Below are 23146 nucleotides of genomic sequence, written 5' to 3'. Positions count from 1 at the left end.
TGAGAGGTTCTTAGTCTTGGACCACACATATAGGCACACAAGAACATATAGGCATATAAGTCAAGAACAATTTCATATGTGGGTGAGTGGATAGTGTTGCTTGTACCTACTGTACGCATGCTTATATGCTTGTACACTTGAATGTTTTATTTTTGAGGTTTGCAGATCGAGCCACTTGTGAAACCAACGAGGGACATAATAAAAGAGAAAAATTTAGTTTTTTGTCTCTAAAAGTAAGCAGTGGTCTGTTTAAGTTTATGGCTATGTCTTTTTGTTTCCTGTTGATGCTATTGGCTTATTAAGTGCCTTTATTTTTGCAGATAATCACAATGCTTTGACAATTGTTAGCATATGGTCCCAGTGGTTTTCGTAAGTGCATCACTGTTTTGCCTTTTCACCCCCTTGTAAGCTTTAGTTCAACTTTTCTCGGCTCTTCTCTGAAGTAGCTGAGACCCTATTTACTATGCGAAAAGTGAAAGCATTTTATAAAATTTGGGTAGAAAATGTTATCATAAAGTCAATGGGGCCTTAAATTTTCTATTTCAAAAGAAACATTTTCATTGCTTTCATGATAATGATATCAATACAGTATAGCATATTTAAGCTTGCAGGTACTCTTCTGTTATATTTTTTTTCTTATATGCACAAAAATAAGTTGGCAACATATAAATTGTTACTCTAATGCAAAGCATAAATTAAGAAGATGCTAACTTCTTTCCTTCCTTTTTATTATTCCGGTGGGGACAAAATCTGACTTTGTTGTATGATCGAGTCCAAAAATACCCCAATCGTGTCAGAAATTTGTATTTCACTTTTTCTCTTTGTCCTGCGAGCTGTAACCAAAGTGAGTATAATTTGCCCTGATTTTAATTGATTGATCTTGATATATACTTTTCTTCTTTTAGAACTTTCAGTTAAGAAGTATTCATGATGCAATCTATGTTTAGGCTGCAGATTATCTCGAGGAGGCTGAGTACAATACAGGTAATCCTAATGCGGACCTTAAAACAGAATCCTTGATAAAACAGCTTCTTTACAACCCCAAGCTTCAAGTTGCATGTCCTGTTCCATTTGATGAAGCTAAGTTGTGGAAAGGCCAAAGTGGACCTGACCTCAAACGAAAAATTCAACATCAATTCAGAAACATCAGGTATTAACTAAAAGTTAATGGAAGACGTAGCTCTCGCCTTAACTAAATAGTATCATTTATTCACTAGCAGATCTACACACAAAAAAACTGCCACATATCTTTTCTACCTTTTCATTTAAATGAATCTTTCTATCTAAATTATTAAATATTATTGTCTGATTTTCGTTTTCTTTTTCTAATAGGGCTCTGCAAAGAATTTGCCTAGATCATGCACTTCAAGGCCCAGTCCAAGGCTGGTAAGTTTGTGAACTATAGTTCTATTTTCTTATCATTGCGATTTCATTTTTGGTGTTACTAATACTTCCGACTTCTGAACTATGTTGCAGTGATTTTTCCCTCAATATGTTGTATCACAAATCACCACACCAATCTTCTTTGTAAACGCGACATATGACTCATGGCAGGTTAGATTGTTTTGTTGCCCAATATAATTTAGTAATTGATGTTTTTTTGGTGTTAGCTCTGAATAAATGAGATATACAACAAGTCTTTTCCCTGATCCTCGAGATGTTGTGTTGATTCAGATTAAGAACATTTTGGCACCAGGTGTTGCTGATCCTCAAGGGCACTGGCAATCTGGCATAGCTGCAAGCCAGATATAAACAACTGCTCTTCTAATCAACTTGATCTAATGCAAGGTGAATTTTTTGTTCTGAATTTTTTCCTTCATAGGTTGTCAAATCCTAAGTCCTAACTGCAAGATATTACAGAATTTATCTAACTTCACTTTTACCATGACTTGATTTTCAGGCTTTAGAACACAATTTCTAAGAGCAATGAGTGTAGCTTCAATTTCACGAGTAGATTCTAATTTATGAATGATTTTGTGTAGTTTATTTATCACAATGATTTTGACTTTGTTCTTGCTCTTGCCACCGCATCTCCTTCATTGCATGAACTGACTTGATGATTCCCTCTCATAAGGTATTCGACAAGATCGACAAGATTCGTTGCGTGTGACCGACTTGATGATTCTTTTTGGAATTACTTCTTGAGTCCTTTTTTTGGTATTCATTCTGTCCAAAAGGGTTTCTTTATCAAAGTCGTGTTGTTTACCCTTCATTGTTCTCTCAGACTCTCTGAAAATCTATATGAAATTAAATGAATTAACTTTGCCTTTCTTCTACAATATGCAGTGGTTGACATAGAGAGTTGCAACGGGAATTAAACGCATTAATTTTGACGGTCTCTAGTGGCAAGCTTTTGATACAAAGGGCTAGGTGAGTGTGTAGTTTTTGCCTGCTTTCTTCTCTTGAATAAACAAACAGGGAGTGAATGTAACAATAACATGATGATTTTGATGTAAAATTTTTGCTGGTGTTTTTTCTTCTTTGAAGTATGTGGTTGCAGAGTAAGCTTTTAATGGAATTGTAGCATATGTCATGGCAATAGCAAATAGTAAATCAGCGTCCTTCTGTTCTAGATACACAATTTACTACTCATCTTTCCAAACTGAAGCTAAAAATTTATTGGTTATACATAATAATGAAACTCACGTGTTGTCGATCATCATAAAGATTTTTGGTCTTCAGAGGATTATACCTTCAAGTAGTCACAATGTAATGTTTTTTTTAGACCTGGTAGTTTTTTTTGAGTAATTATCAATTACTAATGCAACTTGCATTTTAATACTTGCAAATCTTAAAGATCAAAAAGAAAATTTTCATAAAGCAAATGTACTACATCAAGTATGTGAACCACTTACATCTTTCATGACAAACAACTTCAAATTAGGATAGGGATGACAATGGGTAAAGTATGGGTAGGGTACTATAGTACCCATCCCCATACCCGCGTTTGAAAAAATACCCGTACTCATCCTCATACCCGCGGTTTGAAAAAATACTTGTACCCATCCTCATACCCGCGTGAGTAATAACCTTTGTACCCGTCCCCATGCTCTATGGGTACCTAAGTACCCGTACCCGTTACCCGCATTTTTACTAAAAATAAAACGATCGATTATAAAATATCATATCGTTTTAATATAATTAATTTTCTAAAAAGCTTTTAATGTCGACTCATGAAAATTATAAACAAAAATTTGATTAGCATCGTGTTAAAGTTCATTTCTTTTTAACATATTACATTGTGTTTGTATTAGGTTATAGATAAACATTTTATATGGCCTCAATCCGCAGGTTTTGGTGGCCTTATTCGTAATAGTTTTGGATCCTTTCTTGGAGGGTTCTATGGTGTGGCATCTCAGGCTAGTATTCTATATGCTGAGATCATGGCTATGCTTCATGGTTTAGAGTTATGTTGGGATAAATGATTCAAACATGTCATTTGCCTTTCAGATTCCCTACAAACAGTTACTCTTGTTGTAAGAACCCAATATTTTATATGTATATGGTAATTGGTGGTTTTATTATTTTATTGATTAATCATTTTATTCATCTCCGATATAAAGAATAACTCTATTTTTTCTAAATGGAACCATTATTTTATCGGTATGACAATAATAGAATGATTATTTACTTTTATTTTATTTTATACATTTAAATACTTTTAACTAAGCCAAATGAATAGTCATCCTTTCATATATGATATGATCTTCTCCTCTTTCCCTTCATTCCTTAAAACATGGCCACATTCATCTTAGAAAAGAGATTTAATTCTCAATTGTGTCTCTTGAACTCAAAAGTCATAAAAGACTTTTCATGTCTTCCCACTAACCCAAATCAATTGTATTCCCATATCCCTTTGTTTTCCACATCAATACTATATATATACATACATGCTAATGAGTCTCTCACACTATTATACTATGCTCTCAATTATATTTCTATGGCATCAAAGTCAAAAGGCAATGAAGCTATACACGCCTACCTAGCTTCCACAAAACAAACATTTTATACTCTTACAACTCCCTTTATAATTCAAATGATTATCAAGCTTTGTTTTTAGTTTCATTCTCCTTCAATTCAAGTTTAAAACTTTTTCAAGTTCTTAACTTAACTACAACAGCAGCGGATAAATAACACAATAAAACAAGTTAAGAGAGAGAGAGAGAGATCACACAAGCAATTTATACTGGTTCCTCTCACAAAACGAGAGTAGTCCAGTCCCCTTGCACTTCCAAGGGATTTCACTATAATCACACAAGATTACACCTGCTCAAGCACACAAGCAAGAGACTTCTCAACAATGCTCAAGCACACAAGCTTAAGACTTCACACTTAAGCACACAAGCTTAAGTTTCCTCAAGTAATAGTAAAGTATATGAAAATATACAAATGCTCTTAGAAGAACCTAAAGAGAGCAAATACAAAGAGTACAGAGTATTTGACTAAACTGCAAAAACACTTGATAAGAGGTTCAGAGCTTGTATACACAGAATTCAGAGTTTGTTCAGCGCACGTTCAATCCTTAATAATTGTTATATGTATATATTTGAATGCAGCTGATCCTTCTAGTATATATACCACCAGAAAAGAGTCGTTGCAAAAAGAACCGTTGGAGTTGATAATCTTTTGTCTTCAAGCAGTCTGTCTTGATGCAGTTTGTTTGTATCTAAACTGAGTAAGAGTTTCAGATACTTTGACTACTGCAGAGTAGACTTTCCTTATTCAGCTAACAAGTCTGAAGACCCACATTCTCAAGTGAGGACAGACAAAACGAGAGTAGCTGAACTGATCAAGCTTGAAAGGTCCTTTTCTTCATTGGTAGAAGAGTTGACTTGCAAAGGGAATCTTCACAGCTTTCAAAAAGATCTTCAGAGGTTGATGAAGCTTTAGTCACTCAAGAAGTTCTGAAGACTTCATCATCTGAAGGTTGTAACTTCTGAAGTCCAACATCTTCTGAGCGCTTGTGAACTTCTGAATTCACATCCTCTGAGCTTCACTCAGAGTTTATCTGATGCTTATATCTGCGCACTTAAAATAAATTTTTAGTCCTTCCAATTGTTTATTAATACTTTGTTATCATCAAAACCTTTATAGATTTAGGGGCTAACATTTTTAAATCAATTTTGTTCCAACAATCTCCCCCTTTTTGATGATGACAAACATAAGTATTAATTGACAATTGTTGTTAAATTAACTTATCATGTTTCTCTTAGGTTTATGAGGTTTGCAAGCTCCCCCTAAGATTGATACTTCTTAAAGCCAAAGCTTTAAGTTATATCCATGATATTTTAATTTAGTATAAGATTAAGATAATTTGAAATAAAACAAATTTCATATCTTTCTTCAGAGTGAGAGGTTTGCAAGCTCTCCCCCTAAGTCTCATAAGGTTAAGTTAAAATTGCACTCTTAACTTATCCTTACTTATGAAATTTATTTCAGTTTCAACTAACTTAGTCTCCTCATTGAAATACGTAAAACAACTTAAAAGTAACAACTTTTAACTTAACAGATAAAAGCGAGATAAAAGTGTGGTTTCAGCTTTGAAACTTATCACTAATCAATTAATGCGTAACTACTCCCCCTTATGTCATTATCAAAAAGTAAAAAAAAAATTATATAACCAAGACAGTCAAAGAAGAAGAGTGGTTGTTACAAAGGTGAATTAATTTCAAAAACAAAAAGCAACGCGCTCAAAGGTTTATAAAAGGTGAACGAGTTAACATGCATTCTTCACATAAAAACAAGAATAAACGAGTATATCAAGAAAGATCAAGAAGAATGAGAAGGTTTAGTTCACGCATCGCAGAGTTTCGGAGAAAGAAAGAAGAAGAAAAACGCGAAAAAGATGAGAAAGATAAAGAAGACGACAAGAAACCACAAGATGCTGAGATAATAATCATCTCATCAGATTCTGAAACTGAAGAGAATGAAAATGATGCTGACTACGTTGAGTTCTTGGCTGGCTATGTTCCAGAAGAAGAACAAGAGGAAGAAGAAGAAGAAGAGCAAAACCCAGATCCCATAGAAATTTCATCAGAGGATGCTGAGGAGAAATCTGAGATTTCTTCTGAGTATTATCCATCTGATTAGGATTAGGTTGTCTTTTTCTTTTTCTTTTTACCAATGTACTCAACATTGTTAGATCATTAATAAAAAATTTCGTTTAAAAACATCTTGTGTTCTTATGTTCTTATTTATCAAAGAAAATTAGCACAAACAAAAAAAACATAACAAACCACATAACAAGAAAACAAAACAGCTTAAAATAAAATTGTTCAGAAGATAACAACAAAACAGCTTAAAAACAAGTGCATAGAATCCTAGGGTTTCTTAAGGAAAGCTAAGAGGTGGTCAAATTTGTCATTCAGCGATCCCACATTGGAAACTAGACCATCCACTTTGGATTCCAGGTTGAGGTGAGCTGTCCTTTGCCTTTCCACCCTTCTTGTTGCTCCCTCAGAGCTTCTTGAAAGATCTGCAACTGATCAACAACTACAGGAGCTTGATCTTGAACCAAAGGTGCTTGTTCTTCAACCAAAGGTGCCTTGCCTTTATCAGAGGGTTCACCTTCCTCTGGATAATCAATCATTAGGACATCATCAGCAGGAGTAACCTCTTGGTTCAGCTCAGGGATTTCTTCAGCAAGTCTTGCAGCAGCTTCAGCTAGACGTTCATTCTCAATCCTTTGATCCTCAAGACTTTTGAACAGCTTGGAATCAATCCAGCATTCCTTAAAAACAGACATATGCCTTGCAGTAGCAGCAATAGCAGCAAGCTTAGCACGCTCATGTTCTTCATGATTAAACCCAGTCAGTCGTTTCAAATTAGCTCTTGCTAAGCTGTCCTTCAGAAGATACACCAAATCCAAATCCCGTTGACCAATCACAGTCTTGATCTCATCACCCATTGCATCCAGAGCTTTGCAGATTCTAGCCTTGATTAGTGACACCTCCATATCTACATCCGAGGGACACACCAGAAACTTGTCCTGAATATGGGATAACCTAAGTAGATCATCATACAGCTGATTGGAAAGGTTACCAAAAGGGTCAGAGGATGAGGGTGAGATGTTGGGAATGGTAGAGAGTTTTGTTGGATCATTAGCAGGGTTGTCAATGATAACAACTTCTGCTTCTGAAGGGTTAGGAGCACAAGTATGAGTGCGTGCAGGAGAAGTATGCTTAGTACTTGGATTAGGATTGGGTTCAGGAGTTGATTCAGAAGATGAGATGTCAGAGGTTGATTCAGGATAAATGTGTTCAGGGGATGGTTCAGGAGATTTGTGTTCAGGGGTTGGTTCAGAAGCACTTTGTTCAGGGGTTGGTTCAGGAGATTTATGAGGAGAGGGTTGTTTGATGGGAGAGGTTTGTTCAGCAGTTGGAATATCTGGTTGAGGTTCAGATGGTGGAATGTCAGATGATGCTTTTTGTGGTTGAGGTTGAGGTAGAGGTGATTTTGGTTTAGGAGGTGAGGTAGATTTGTGGGTTTCATGAGTAAGAGGTTGATTATTGAGAGGGTCAGGGCTCAGATGTTTTTCTAGTTCAGAAAGAGGGTTATCAGAGGTTGGAATAATTGTGGGTTCAGGAAGTATAGTCCTAAGTGGTTTTGTATAACCTATTCCAATTTCAGCTTCATTAAAGACGTACTTAGGAGTCTTACCTTTAGGATCAGGAACATGTTTCTGACGCAGCCTAGTACTCAGAGTTTCTTCATCAGACTCAGTTTCTGATTCAGACTGAGTTTCAGAGGAGTCACTTTCTTCACTTTCCTCTTCATCATCAACAATAATAGGCTCCTTTGATGATGTTGCAGCAGCTTTCTTAGAAGTAGCTTCATATTTCCTTTTAGTTCTCTGCTCAGCCACAGCTTCTTCTACTTTAACCTTCTTCTGAGCCAGAAGATCTGGTTTTTCTTGTTCAGCTTTCCTCTTAGGTTTCCTCTTAGGATTATACAAGTTTGCAGGAGCTTTTGGAACCATACTCCTATCAACAGTATATCCTTCTTTTCTCAGAACTTCCAGATAGTCTTGGATGATGTGCTCAGCATCCATTTCAGAGATTACTGGATATCCATCCACATACAGACGATCTTCAAGACTGGCTGTAAACTCTTGTGGAGGTGGAACCACTTTTGATGAGATGAGACGCATCTTGGTGAGAAAGCTAGCATTCAGAATCTCAGGAGTGAATTTCTTTTCAACAAGTTCTGGATGGAACTTCTTCAGATTCTCAACAACATGACCTTGATATAGAAGGTCTGAGAGTAATCTTGGATAAGCTATAGCTGTCTTCCTCTGAGATTTGCTTAAGAAGATTGCCTCACAGATCCTCTCAAAGAAGTATTCTCCCAGATTCACTTTCATTTCTTTCAGAAGAAAGTAGATCAGATGACGATGAGTCCAGGAAATTGTATCAGTACCACCAACTCTTGGACTGATAGCAGCTAGTATGATCTTGAATAGCACTCTGCAGACGTCAGTCAAACCCTTGACTTTACCCTTCAGTTTCAAATCTGTACACATCAGAGCCAGAAGATCATCTCTGTACCTTGTGTCCTTCTCAAAAACATCCAACTCTATCCCAGAGTTATCCAAACCAAGCAACGCATTGAAATGAATAGGAGAGAAAGCTAGGTTCATACCACAGATATTTGACCTAATCTGTTTTCCAGTGAATTCCAATAAACCCATTTCTTTCCTAGATTTACCTTTTAAACTAGGATTCCTCTCAATAGCCGCACGTTCTTCCTGTTTAGCTTCAGCCTTATCAAAAACCTTAGCTTTCATCCAGAATTTCTTCAAGAGATCTGGGTAAATAGGACCATTTAACATGCTGAAGTACTTATCCCATCCTTGAGCGGAGAAGTAATGTTTCACATCGAACCCATTTGCCTTCAAACTGTCAAAGTCGATCATCTTTTCAGAAAGAAATATGAGCTCAAATTCTGGAAACTCCATTTCGTTCCCAACGATTTGAAGATTTTTGAACATAAACGGTGGAATCTTTGTTGTTGAAGACGATGAAGAACCGGCCATGATGGAGTTAGGGTAAGGGTAGGAACTAATGAGAGAGAAAGAAGATTTTGTTGAAGGTTTAGAGAGAAAGTGAAAGTGTAGGTTGTGAGAGTGAGAAGTGTGCAAGTGTATTGTGTAAGTTTTATTTAAATGCACACAGTTAACACGAAAATAGCAAATTTGGGAAGTTACGCTAATTGACAGAAAGTTGAATACCAAAAATCATCATTAACCACCCACTACCTGACACACGTAGACCACGTGCAGAAATTTACTCGGTAACTGCTATTTTAATGGACAACTGTTCAGCAGTGAATACTAAACGTTTCCCACTTAAATAGATCAGAGCCTCTGAGATATTTAAAATTCTCTATCAGAGTTAAGTACTTCAGAGCTTGTGTTTCAGATGTTCTGAATCATAAGTTCTGATATACATAACCTCTTACACTTTAAAAGCCAAAAAAAATATTTTCATTCAGAGATTGAAAACATGTTCAGATGTTTCTTTATAAAATCAAATCTTTCAACAGGTAAGGCTTTAGTAAATATGTCAGCCCATTGATTTTCAGTATCAACAAACTTAATATCTATAATGCCTCTCTGAACATAATCTCTGATAAAATGGTGTTTGATTTCAATATGTTTGGCTCTAGAGTGTAGGATAGGATTTTTAGATAAATGAATGGCTGCAGTATTATCACAATATAAAGGAATATTGTTACTGCTTACCTGATAATCTTCTAACTGATATTTTAACCAGAGTAGTTGTGTACAACACTTAGCTGCTGAAATGTATTCTGCTTCTGCTGTAGACAAAGCTATAGTAGTTTGTCTCTTACTAGCCCAGGAGATAAGGTTTTCACCAACAAATTGACAATTGCCACTTGTGGATTTTCTTTCAATTTTATCTCCAGCATAGTCAGCATCACAGAATCCATTTAGCACATAATCATTGGATTTCTTATAGAGAAGTCCAAGATTAGTTGTTCCTTTCAAATACCTAAAGATTCTCTTTACAGCAGTAAGATGAGATTCTCTAGGATCTGACTGGAATCTTGCACATAAGCATACACTGAATAAAATATCTGGTCTAGAGGCTGTCAGATAGAGTAAGGAACCAATCATACCTCTGTAGACCTTTTGATCTACTTTTCCTTCATCATCTGACTTGCTCATGTTGGTAGTTGAATGCATAGGAGTGTTCATTATTTTGCAGTCATTTAGGTTGAATTTCTTCAGAAGTTCCTTGGTATACTTTGATTGATGAACATAAGTTCCTTCCTTCTTCTGATTGATTTGAATTCCAAGAAAGAATTTCAATTCTCCCATCATGCTCATTTCAAATTCATCCTGCATTATCTTAGAAAAATTCTTGCACAAGGAAGCATTAGTTGAACCAAAGATAATATCATCAACATAAATTTGAATGATTAAAATGTCTTCTTTGGTTGTTTTTCTAAAGAGTGTGCAGTCAACCTTCCCTTTCTCAAAACCCTTTTCAAGAAGGAAATTACTGAGTCTATCATACCAAGCTCTTGGAGCTTGTTTCAGACCATACAGTGATTTCTTCAATTTAAAAACATGTTATGGGTTTGAGACATCTTCAAAACCAGGAGGTTGCTTAACATACACTTCTTCAGAAATAAAACCATTTAAGAAGGCACTCTTAACATCCATTTGATACAAAGTTATTCCATGATTAACAGCATAAGATAGAAGTAACCTGATTGCTTCAAGTCTAGCAACTGGTGCAAAGGTTTCAGTATAGTCAATCCCCTCTTGTTGACTATAACCTTGTGCAACCAATCTAGCCTTGTTTCTTACCACTTCACCTTGTTCATTCAGCTTGTTTCTGAATACCCATTTTGTTCCAATAATGTTCTTGTGTGAAGGTTTGGGCACTAGAGTCCATACATCATTCCTTTGAAATTGATTCAGCTCTTCTTGCATAGCTACAATCCAAGCATCATCTTTCAGAGCTTCATCAATCTTTGAAGGTTCCATCATTGAGATAAGACCAACTAAAGATTCCTCATTTCTCAGTTGAGATCTTGTCTTCCTTGGACTATCCTTGTTGCCTAAGATCAGTTCCTCTGGATGTGATGATTTGTATTTGAAGGTATTTCTTGGGGGCTCATCATCTTCAGACTCATCAACATCAGGTTCAGCAGTTGCTTCAGTTCTTTGTTGTTCAGAGTCTGTAGGAACTGTTATGTTCAGAGGTTCTTCAGAGAATGGATGTTCTGAGTAGTTTGGAATATCTGAATATTGATCCTCTGATACCTGAAATCTAGACAAACCTTCCACAAGCTCTGACACTTGGTCAGGCTCTTTGTCATCAAATTTGACATGCATAGTTTCTTCCACAGTGTGTGTTTCAGAAATATACAGTTTGTATGCTTTTGAGCGTTCAGAATATCCTATAAAGATACCCTTATAACCTCTAGCATCAAATTTCTTTAGATGGACTTTGTTGTTTAAGATATAACATGTACATCCAAACTGATGAAAATAAGAAATATCAGGTTTTCTTCCTTTGAAAAATTCATAAGCAGTTTTGTTCAATTTAGATCTGATATAGATTCTATTTTGAACATAACATGCTGTGTTTACAGCTTCTGCCCATAAAAATTTTGCTACATTAGTTTCATGCATCATGGTTCTGGCCATTTCTTGCAGAGTTCTATTCTTCCTTTCTACAACCCCATTTTGTTGAGGTGTTCTAGGAGAAGAGAATTCATGCAGAATGCCATATTTTTCACAAAAGTTTTCAAAAGGTTCATTTTCAAATTCTCCACCATGATCACTTCTAACTTTTAAAATAGTGTAGCCTTTTTCATTTTGAATTTGTTTGCAGAAGATGCTAAACTCATCATAAGCTTCATCTTTTGTTCTTAAGAATTTTACCCAAGTCCATCTACTGTAATCATCAACAATTACTAATCCATACTTCTTTCCATTGATAGAGGCAGTGTGAACTGGCCCAAAAAGATCAATGTGAAGAAGTTCCAATGGTCTTGAGGTAGAAACAATGTTTTTAGGTTTAAAAGATGATTTTGTAATTTTTCCTTTTTGACACGACCCACAAAGTGTGTTTGAGTGATATTTGATTTTTGGTAAACCTCTGACAAGGTCAAGCTTACTAAGCTTAGAGATTAACCTCCAGTTAGCATGGCCTAACCTCTTATGCCAGATCCATTTTTCTTCACTCAAGGTCAAAAGACACATCACTTTTTGTTCATTCAAATCAGAAAGATTAATTTTATAAACATTGTTCTTTCTCAGACCTTTGAATATAATGGAGTTATCAGATTGATTAGATACAGTACATGATTCCTTATTAAAGACAACTACATAACCATTGTCGCAAAATTGACTTATGCTCAATAAGTTATGTTTGAGTCCATCTACTAACCAAACATAATTAATAGATAGGGAAGAATTGCCTACTGTACCTGTACCTATTATCTTTCCTTTTTGATTACCTCCAAAGCCAACAGATCCTCCTTCTTTCATAGTCAGCTTAGAAAATAGTTGTTTGTCACCAGTCATATGCCTTGAACATCCACTATCCAGATACCATGAATGATTCATGATACTTCTTTGAGTGGCAGGCTGTATGATAAACAACTTTAATCATTGCGATAGAACTCTTCATCACAGTTAATGATAAAGTCATCCCAGTATTCTTCCTCTTCATTTTTCAAGTTCTGATTGTTAACTTGAGAACTTGTCAGCCATTTGTCTAGGACATACGCCCTTCTTCCTTTGCATAGGACTTGTTTCCATACTCTAGGTAGCACATATCCTTTCCTAGTTGGTAAATCTGAATGATACATTATTTCAGCTTTTGGTACCCATCTTCTGGGTCCACGCTTGTTAGTCCATACATGCTTACTATGTTGTCTAGTGTTAGAGAAAGATCTTGGTTTGGAATAATAACCTTTTTGAAACCTTTTCTTTTGAAATCTGTTATTATTCCAGGATTTGGATTGTTTATGATTCCAGGGTTTGTATTTATCATCAATCCCATGTTCTGATTGATTATATCTACTGACTCTAGAATCATAAATAATCTGAGTTCTGTACTTCATCTGAGATTTAGAATTTTTTCTTTTAAAAACTTCTGATATTTTAGATTGACAAACTTCAGGTACTGAAGTTCCTTTGGATCCAGAATTTGAAGTCTCAGATGTTGAAGCTTTCAGAACTTCTGAACTGATGTTCTCAGGTTCTGAACAACTTCTATCTTCTGAACTTTTCTTTCCAGATCCTGAGGAACTGGGTTCCTCTGAGCTGTCAGCTTCTAAATCACTCAGATCATCATTGTCATTTTCAACAATACCAGGATTCTTTCCCTCTTCACTTGGTGGAACAACATAATAAACCCAAGATTTTCCAACCTTTTTAGCAAAGGTCTTCAGCTTTGAATATGTTCTACCATATTCATAGCCAAGTCCTTCTCCTCTATGTCTCAAAACATTATAAATTCTATTAGCAGCTTTGCTCTTCCCAAGGTTGAGATGCACAAACTGTTGAAGAGCTATTTCCTGCTCATCAATAGGTTTGTGACAAACAGCACAACCCTTTTCAAAGTCATTTACTCTATTCAGAGTTTCTTGATATAGACCTTGAAAATGTTCTGCTTGTTCAGTCAGAGTGTTAAGCTTTTCTTGTAAAACTTTTTGTTTACTTAACACTCTGAGATGTTTCTCAATGACCTTGTTAAGTGCAGTTATAAGTTGAGATTTAGAGCAGTCAGAAAATACCTCATCAGTTACTTCTGAATCTGATTCTGATATATCTTCTGAATCTGCATCTGAGTCAGTTGAAGCCATCAGGGCTAGATTTGCCTCTTCTTCTTCCTCAACTTCTTCCTCAGATGATAGCTCTTCAAAAGTAGCCATCAGACTCTTTTTCAATTTGCTCTTGAATTGTTGCTTCTTTGAGTTGTATCTTTTGCTTTTGTCTTTAGCAGACATTTCTGGACAATCAGCAATAAAGTGTCCTGGCTTCTTACAGTTGAAGCAGTTCTTCTGATCATCCTTTTTGCTGTCAAAATTTCTGGAGCTGTTACCTCTGAAATTTCTTTTGTTAAATCTGTTCCATTGCTGAAACTTGGTGAATAAAGCAAACTCATCTTCACCCATTTCCTCCTCTTGACCATGTAAGTTTAAGAGTGCAACCTAATAGGGTGGATGAATTAGGTTTTAAGACTTTTTGGTTATTTTAGAGATGTTTTGGATTCCTTTTATTTTTCTTGAAAGTTATGATGAAGGTAATAACAATATGCTGAAAAATAAAAGAGAAAAGGGAAAGAGAAAAACGACACAAGAGAATTATAGTGGTTCCCCTATCGGTACGTCCACTCCCTTCACACCCCGTAAAGGAATTTACTATGTTAGAATCTTTGTTACAAGCAATCTTACCCCAAGACCCCTTATCAATCTTTCTAACATACACAAGATAGCACCCCACTATCTTTAACCACAAGAATCTTCACCAAACCCTATGGTGAAATTCTCATACAACATAAGATAGCACCCAACTATCTTAAACAACACTTGTTTCCACAACCTTGGAAAACAAGCAACAATACAAAGTTACAATGAAGAAAACTATGTATGGCTGTTATCAAATCAATATCACTTTAATAATGTATATATCTTAGTGCTCAGAAACCTTTTTGGATATGAAAATATAATCAAGGTTTCACAAGATATGTGTATGAAAGTTTATGAGAAAAAGTGATATTAATAACTTAGAAATATAGTGAATATGAAAGTTGTTCTTGATTGTAATGATCACAAATATATTTATAGAGGCTTTAGAAAATGTCCATGAAGCAAGACAACTTTTAGAAAAAAACTTATAATAAAAAGTTATGTTTAAAAAATGCAATGGTTCATAAAATATGCATTCTGTCCAGGACATATTAAGACTGTTGTTACGAACAGGCGATGTAAAAGGAACTGGTTTCAAAATTCAAACGTTGCACTACTTTGAATTACCAACAGCAACAGATCATTTTAAAACGGTTAACGACCGAACAGATTTAAAAGGTCCTGACACCTATTTTTCAAAATCAGTTTTTTTTATAATTTTAAAAGCTTGCTTCATAGGACTTTTATATTTAACTTAGAAATTTATGTGTAATTAATTTTAAAATAATTTCTGAGCATTCTAAGTTATATATTTATTAAAAGTAATAAATCAAAGATAAGAACCATACTTACAAATAATTTAAATACTAAGTCTAATACTTTGATCTTGATGTTGTTTCCTCATGTTGAGCCTCCATAAGCTTTATTCTTTTATGATGTGAGTTTGTTATCATCAAAACCCAGCCAAGTTCAAGAAGGAAATCTTCTTCACAATCTCCCCCTTTTTGATGATGACAAACCATATCTTTTTGACATTGTTGCTCAATGAATCTCCCCCTATCTTGTATGTCTCCCCCTTTGTTTTGCAAATGAATATCCTGAAAAATTTTAACCACAAAACACAAGCATACAAGTATATACTCCTTCTCCCCCTTTTGACATCATCAAAAAGAAGAAAGAGTAGAATTCAAAGAATAATAATAATATAAGGGAAATTATATACAATATATATTAAAAATACTTATCTTCTTCACAATGATTTGATGTCAATAAAAATATCAATGTTGATGCTCTTCAAATCATCTTTAATTCAATGAAAACTTTAATCCAACTATATCATATGGTCTTGTATCTTGAAGAAACCAATCTTAATATGACAATTTTAACATATGGTCTTCAAGTACCTACAAAACAATTAATAATATTTTCTAGGTACCCATTTTTCTTTGGGTCCTCTTGGGTTAGTTCCTTTCTTTATCCATATATACTTCCCATTAGGAACACCAATGTTCCTTACATAGCAAGCATTAGGAGTATGACCACTTATACCACAATAAAAACAAGTAGGAACAAAATTACTTCTATATCTAGGAATATAGGATTTCTTTTTAGAAAATCTTTTCTTAGGATAATGATGAACTTTTGGTGCTTTATTCACTTTCTCTTTGGTGGATTGATCAATTGCCTTAACAAAGATAGTTTTACTTGTACTTGGTTTGTCAAAATTAGAATAACCATGTCCACTTTTATCATTAGAAAATCTTTGTTGACTAAGGATATTGTCCAGTCCAACTTGTCCTTTTTCATATCTTTCAAGAACTCTTTTCAATTGGACAATTTGGAAGGAAAGTGAATCACACTCTTTGCATGTAAAATTCTGTTTTTCTCTTTCAATATAACTTTGTTTTTCATTTTCAAAATTCTTTTCCATGGTGTCAATCTTTTCTTCAAGAGATAAAATTTGTTTCTTTTGTGTTGACACCGTTTTATATAGAATTTTACATTCATTAAGTAATTCATTAATAGCACATTGATAATCATTATTATAAGAAGAAGATTTACTACTAACCTCTTCACTTTCATCATCAGAATGATGTGATGCCATTAGTGCAAGATTTGCATATTCTTCGCTCTCTGATTCAGATGATGAACTTATGTCATTATCATCCCATGCAATATAGGCTCTTTTGGGCTTTGACTCCTTTCTTCTTTTGAAAGTACTTTTCTTTGCAAGATTTGGACAATCCGTCTTTATGTGTCCTTGTTGCCCACATTCATAACAAATGATATTTTGTGTGGATGTAGATGCTTCCTTCTTGTCAAAAAATTTCTTCTTTTTCACAAAGTTAGAATTATCATTATTAATAAGAAATTTACCTACCCGTATTACAAGATGCATGAAGTCCTTGTCTTCCTCCGGATTATCTTTTCCATCTTCCTTGGAATCAACCTTTAATGCAATCCCTTTAGAGATTAATAACTTAGAAATATAGTGAATATGAAAGTTGTTCTTGATTGTAATGATCACAAATATATTTATAGAGGCTTTAGAAAATGTCCATGAAGCAAGACAACTTTTAGAAAAAAACTTATAATAAAAAGTTATGTTTAAAAAATGCAATGGTTCATAAAATATGCATTCTGTCCAGGACATATTAAGACTGTTGTTACGAACAGGCGATGTAAAAGGAACTGGTTTCAAAATTCAAACGTTGCACTACTTTGAATTACCAACAGCAACAGATCATTTTAAAACGGTTAACGACCGAACAGATTTAAAAGGTCCTGACACCTATTTTTCAAAATCAGTTTTTTTATAATTTTAAAAGCTTGCTTCATAGGACTTTTATATTTAACTTAGAAATTTATGTGTAATTAATTTTAAAATAATTTCTGAGCATTCTAAGTTATATATTTATTAAAAGTAATAAATCAAAGATAAGAACCATACTTACAAATAATTTAAATACTAAGTCTAATACTTTGATCTTGATGTTGTTTCCTCATGTTGAGCCTCCATAAGCTTTATTCTTTTATGATGTGAGTTTGTTATCATCAAAACCCAGCCAAGTTCAAGAAGGAAATCTTCTTCACAGACCATCTGCAGAAGATTCTTCTTCAAAGTCAAGAAGCTGAGTCTTAAGAGCTTTAGAAGGAGTCCTAGTTGACTGTAAAGCCACAGACTTGGACTTCTTCTTAGCTTCTGAATCAGCATTCAGAACCATCTCATGGCTTCTGAGATTGCTTATTAGAGCCTCAAGACTCAGAGTCTTGAGATTTTGAGCTTCCTCTATTGCAGTGACCTTAGGTCTCCAAGCAATAGGAAGGCTTCTCAGAATCTTCTGAACATGGTCATAGGTGGAATAACTTCTCTTAAGAGCTTTAAGACCAGATACAAGGATTTGAAACCTTGTAAACATAGTCTCAATGTTTTCATCTTGTTGCATAGTGAATAGTTCATATTGTCTTATCAAGAGACTAGCCTTAGCCTCTTGAACCTTTTCATTACCATCATAGGTAGCACACATAGAGTCAAAGATAGATTTAGCAGTAGACTTGTTCTCTATTCTGACATAATCCTCATGTCTAATAGCACCAACAACAATGTCTTTTACTCTATGATGCTTAGTGTAGGTTTTTAAGTTAGCTGGTGTGAGTAACTTTCTATGCTCAATGGACAATCTTCCATGTTCATTTAAGTTTTCAAAAGTTACTCCCAGCTCAACCAAATCCCACAACTCATGATCAATAGCAGTAATATTGCTATACAGTCTTTCCTTCCACCACTCAAATAAAGATGCATCACCATTGAATATAGGGGCTTTTCTATTGCCACTATGTTCATGTGATTCATTACTTAAGTAGTCAAAACCAAAAGCATTTCTAGGACCACCACCAGCACCACTGGCCTCACCGGCTTCACCGGTTGTTCTAGTGCTACTATCGTCTCCTCCAGACATAGTGTTCTCACAAGATCTTTACTGTCTCACTGTTAAGTGAAAGTAACAGACCAGAGCTCTGATACCAATTGAAGGTGTGAAAACACAAGAAGGGGGGGTTGAATTGTGTTTTAGTCAAGTTTAAAACTTTTTCAAGTTCTTAACTTAACTACAACAGCAGCGGATAAATAACACAATAAAACAAGTTAAGAGAGAGAGAGAGAGAGAGATCACACAAGCAATTTATACTGGTTCCTCTCACAAAACGAGAGTAGTCCAGTCCCCTTGCACTTTCAAGGGATTTCACTATAATCACACAAGATTACACCTGCTCAAGCACACAAGCAAGAGACTTCTCAACAATGCTCAAGCACACAAGCTTAAGACTTCACACTTAAGCACACAAGCTTAAGTTTCCTCAAGTAATAGTAAAGTATATGAAAATATACAAATGCTCTTAGAAGAACCTAAAGAGAGCAAATACAAAGAGTACAGAGTATTTGACTAAAGTGCAAAAACACTTGATAAGAGGTTCAGAGCTTGTATACACAGAATTCAGAGTTTGTTCAGCGCACGTTCAATCCTTAATAATTGTTATATGTATATATTTGAATGCAGCTGATCCTTCTAGTATATATACCACCAGAAAAGAGTCGTTGCAAAAAGAACCGTTGGAGTTGATAATCTTTTGTCTTCAAGCAGTCTATCTTGATGCAGTTTGTTTGTATCTAAACTGAGTAAGAGTTTCAGATACTTTGACTACTGCAGAGTAGACTTTCCTTATTCAGCTAACAAGTCTGAAGACCCACGTTCTCAAGTGAGGACAGACAAAACGAGAGTAGCTGAACTGATCAGGCTTGAAAGGTCCTTTTCTTCATTGGTAGAAGAGTTGACTTGCAAAGGGAATCTTCACAGCTTTCAAAAAGATCTTCAGAGGTTGATGAAGCTTTAGTCACTCAAGAAGTTCTGAAGACTTCATCATCTGAAGGTTGTAACTTCTGAAGTCCAACATCTTCTGAGCGCTTGTGAACTTCTGAATTCACATCCTCTGAGCTTCACTCAGAGCTTATCTGATGCTTATATCTGCGCACTTAAAATAAATTTTTAGTCCTTCCAATTGTTTATTAATACTTTGTTATCATCAAAACCTTTATAGATTTAGGGGCTAACATTTTTAAATCAATTTTGTTCCAACATGTAAGTCCTCTTTTATTAGTCTCTCTATTCCATTTTTATTTGATTCATGAAAGTTCCAATTCAATCAACCTATTTTCGTTTTTCCAAAAGTTGTCATCGTAAAATATTGATTTCTCCTTCGTTCACCGTTGGATCGTATTTATTTTTGGACAGTAGCTTCTCGACACATAGTACTCCATTTTCAACCGTCGGATCGTCGAAATGAACTTTGAAGTGAGATATATCCAGTGTACATTGTAGCTACGAATTTAGGCCTAGAGTATTGTGCTTGGAAGGAAATCGGCCAAGGTAAGGGCTTTTTCCCCATACACTCATGCACATAGGGTTTATGTTATAGATTAATAATGGAATATTTAACCGTTAAGAAGGAATGAAAATAGAAGGAATGAAAGAACTATTTTTATAACAACTCTATGTTATTTCATTACATTCCGAGTATGTGTGTGTGGCTGATTGTATATGTAATTCTATGATTGATGTGTTTTGTGGTTGATTGTGGATATGAGTATTTGGTTGGTTTTTGATAAAATGAATATTTGGTGTGGTTTAAAAGAGAAAATTGATTTTGATTTGATCTGGTGGAAGTAGCGATGATTTTAAAAGAAAGTTTATATATTAAGTGCCAAATGGGGCGATTTAATATTTGTGTATATTAAAGTGTGTATATGAAGCATAGCATGGCATATATTTGAGTCTTAGGTGCCAAATGGGGCGATTTGTTATTATGTGCCAAATGGGGCGAATACGCTACTTGGGGCGTAAAATTCCAAGTGCCAAATGGGGCGAATACGCTACTTGGGGCGTTAAATTCCAAGTGCCAAATGGGGCGATTTGTGCCAAATGGGGCGAATACACTACTTGGGGCGTTAAATTCGAAGTGCCAAATGGGGCGATATCCGGATCATGGTCTAGTTGCATTTCATGCATCATTAGTTTGTATAAATTGTTATTAAAAAGAGTTTCTTGCATCGATTTTATTTTATTACTTTTTATGGCCGAGTATTTTATTTTTAGTTTATAACATTTACCTTCCGTTCGGCATGATTCAATTTGGATAAGGAAATTGACCCTTACATTAAATATGGTTGTAGGTACCAAAGGTGAAATATGAGGTGATGTGTTGCTTGTACGTGCGCGGGACTAAACAAATTTGGGTTTTATAAATTTGTAATTTAAATGAAAAATTCTTTTATTGTACAAAGATTATTTACAGGCTTAAGTAATTATTATTCTATATATAAAAAAAATATATTCACACCTTTTTAAAGAAACAAAGTATTTTTATGAGTAAATTCTTTATAGAAAAATATGGGTTGTTACACTTGTAAAAATGGTGTCTCACCACATCATAAATTTGCGAATGAAGTCTTTAGCATCCGCCAGCTTCTAGATAGAGACTGGAATGTTGTTATTAATCACACGCTCCGAGAAGGGAACGCGTGCGCTGATATGCTGGCTAAAATGGGAGCTAACACTATCTCTCCCCTTGTGAAGCTTGTTGAGCCTCCTTCTGAGTTGTCTCCCCATCTCTCTGCTAATGCATGGGGTGTGGCTTTTGTTAGAAAGTAGTTTCCCTTTTGTTTTTGTCTTTCTCTCTTGTAACCAAAAAAAAAAGATAAACATTTTATTAAAAATGTGTAATAGTTTAATAATGTTGTATTTTTTAAAATTGATAAACATATGTTAATATATAATAATAATAATAATAATAATAATATAATATATATAAAATAAATATATATTATGTGGGTATGGGGCAGGGTGGGTACTAAGGTACATGTACCCGCACCCATACCCGTACTCCACCGATTGAGGAGGTTATATAGACTGGTGTAGTTGAGGAGGTTTTATTAAACATTTTATTGATAAACATACGTACTCCACCGACTGAGGAGGTTATACAGACTGGTGTAGTTTCTCGTTTTGTTGAGTTTCTGTTGAGGGAAGATTTTCCACAGTTGCAGGTTTGTTTGTATAGCAGGGTTTTATATGTGTATTTAGTTAGTAATTAGCAATTAATTATTAATTACTAATAATTAAAATATCATGTATTTTGTGGTGTAGTTTGAGGCAGTTTGGGCTTTGACAAATATCGCTTCTGGAACGTCTGAAAACATTAAGGTGGTAATTGACCATGGGGCTGTCCCAATTTTTGTGAAGCTCCTTGCTTCTTCTAGTGCTGATGTTCGTGAACACCGGTATATTCGACATATCTTAACATACCTTCATTTACCTTTAATATGCAGAAACTGAGATTATTAGTAATTTTTAAATAGGTTGGGGTCCTAATATTTTTTGGGTGTTATTAAAATGAAATTAAAGGAATAGCTCTAAACTAAATAACTTTTCCTTGAAAAACCACGAAACTTGTTTTTTGCCAGAATTTTGGATTTTGGCGCGTGTGTTTATAGTTTTTGTAGATGCATTATGTTTCTGCCGAGTGGTTTCATTTATTATTGTGTAACAGATATCAGAAGAATGAAAGAAAAACCTTTTAGTTGTACCATACTATGGTATCTTTTTCTTGGAAACTAAACACTTCTCCTGTGGTTTTTGGTATTCGGGTAGTGTGGGCTTTAGGAAATGTTGCTGGGGATTCTCCCAGATGCCGTGATCTTGTTCTCGGTCATGGAGCCTTGGTTCCTCTTTTGGCACAATTGAATGAACTTGCCAAGCTTTCTATGATGAGAAATGCTACCTGGATGCTTTCAAACTTCTGCAGGGGAAAGCCACCGCCTCCTTTTGATCAGGTATAAAAACATGAATTGCTTATTCTCTATGAATCAAATAACCGAGTCCTTGCAATTTTTTTCTACCCGTAACTTGAGTGGTAGTAATTGTTTAAATTTACATGCTGTAACAACCAAAATGAAGAGTATGTTCAGTTGCTTACTCGCCCTATAGATTAAACTTTAGAGTGTTACATTGGAGTACTATGCAAAATACGGAAGTAGAGTTGGTCTCCTGACCTGATGAACAACACTGTTCTATTTTTTCTTCTTTATTCTCTTTAAGTGAAATCTTTCATGAATTTCTATCATGAAATTGCAAAGTATGAGTGCTCTGCCCCATAGGTTATCATCAGTCATCAGTCTCTTCCTTGCCTATTTAATCTGCTGACCATATCAAACATTACAACTGGGAATAAACAGCAGATTCAGGTACAGTAGAATTGTATGATAATAATTTGATATTGTTCACAGCGTTATAATTGTAGTGAACGTTTCCTCAACTCCTTTATCCTAATTTGCTAATAATTAACAGGCTTTGATTGAGGCCAATATATTTGGTCCTTTTGTGAACCTGCTTCAAAATGCTGAATTTGATATTAAGAAAAGAGGCTGCTTGGGCCATCTCAAATGCTACATTTGGTGGATCTCAACAAATCAAGTATGGGGAGACACATTTTTAAAATTCCCCAGGAGGGTTATTGTGGTGTTATAATTTATTTATTTTTCTTGCAAGATATCTTTTATTCTATATATCCTAACAGAATTGTTCTCCATTATTGACAGGTACCTAGTAAATCAGGGGTGTATTAAGCCTTTTTGTGATCTCCAAATTGAAAGTCAGGGGTGTATTATTGAAACTCATACATCTTCTATCCCACTTGA

The 23146-nt window shown here is 34.9% G+C and overlaps 1 long non-coding RNA gene across 4 annotated transcripts; it reads left to right on the top strand.

Annotated features, from left to right (window-relative positions):
* Window positions 1–357: 357 nt before the first annotated feature.
* LOC123908842 lies at window positions 358–21780 on the top strand. Of its 4 annotated transcripts, XR_006809746.1 has the most exons (9): window positions 377–844; window positions 948–1150; window positions 1333–1386; window positions 1477–1554; window positions 1675–1788; window positions 1901–1950; window positions 2075–2370; window positions 2488–2709; window positions 21597–21780. It is a non-coding gene; the product is annotated as an uncharacterized LOC123908842 (long non-coding RNA). The 4 variants fall into 4 exon arrangements; XR_006809748.1 differs by lacking the exons at window positions 377–844; window positions 948–1150 and adding an exon at window positions 358–369; XR_006809744.1 differs by having other exon boundaries at window positions 377–1150.
* The last annotated feature ends 1366 nt before the right edge of the window (window positions 21781–23146 follow it).

The sequence above is a fragment of the Trifolium pratense genome, linkage group LG1, assembly GCF_020283565.1.
Source record: "Trifolium pratense cultivar HEN17-A07 linkage group LG1, ARS_RC_1.1, whole genome shotgun sequence".
NCBI lineage: Eukaryota > Viridiplantae > Streptophyta > Magnoliopsida > Fabales > Fabaceae > Trifolium > Trifolium pratense.
This window is presented reverse-complemented; position numbering and strand designations above follow the sequence as displayed.